Raw genomic sequence first — 1,089 nt, 5'->3', positions numbered from 1 at the left:
AACACAATTCATGGGAAAATTAATAATATGGTGACCTCTGATTTATTTTATTAAGGAAATTAGGTTGAAGTATTTTAAAAAGGGTAACATCATGTCCCATAATATTTCTAGCCCCAAGTTTTATAGTATACATAATGATTATTTGAGAAGTGGTTACTGCAATTGAAATTCAGTGCAATAATTATAGGATTTTCAGGATCCTAATACTAATTGTAATCGGATAACATGATTGTATTAGAATGGCTGTGGTCCTTCACTATCTGTTTTCCTTTTATATAGACCTCTCAAATTTCAGCTAGACACATAGACACCCAGAACAAAGATAATAATTACTAGCCTGCCTTGCAGCTAGTTGTGGCCATCTAAGTTTTGCCAATAGTATATGAACAGAAGTGATGTATACAACTGCATTTATCTTCTTCTTTCCCATTGGGTCCTTGTGGGTGAAAATGAGACAAATTCTGGAAGAATAACTGGAAAGCAGGAGCCTCAGTCTTTGACACTGTATTATTTCTCAGTCACTTAGCTCAGATTCTTACATAAAAGGGAAATAAACTTCTATGTTAAGTCTCTATTATGTTGAGTTTTGATTTAGTAGTTAATGAAATAGAATTAATATAATGATTAATAGAATGAATACAATAATACAATAGGACTAATACAATAATCAACATAGTACTGGAATAGAGGGTGAATATAATGGAAACATTTTCAGGTTTTGAAATGTATCTACCCTCATTGTTCCTTGTAGATTTCATTAATCAATTTATGAAAGAAAACCATCATGTGAAGTTTTCCAGTGTAAGTATCTATTTGCTCTTCTATCAGGGTAAATATGTGTTCTATTCATGATTATACAGTACATACAGACATAACTTTTTTACAGCTTAAAAAGTCACTTTTAAGACCAGGTGTTGTGGGTCAAGCCTATAGCCCTGGCTACTTGGGAGGCTGAGGCAGGAGGATTGCTTGAGCTCAGGAGTCTACGGCTGCAGTGATCTATTATCAGGCCACTGCACTCCAGCCTATGTGACAGCGAGACCCTGTCCCTTAAAAAAAAAGAAAGTTACTTTTACATCTGTTATTTTA

This window comes from Eulemur rufifrons, chromosome 16 (genome assembly GCF_041146395.1).
Source record: "Eulemur rufifrons isolate Redbay chromosome 16, OSU_ERuf_1, whole genome shotgun sequence".
Lineage (NCBI taxonomy): Eukaryota > Metazoa > Chordata > Mammalia > Primates > Lemuridae > Eulemur > Eulemur rufifrons.
This window is presented reverse-complemented; position numbering follows the sequence as displayed.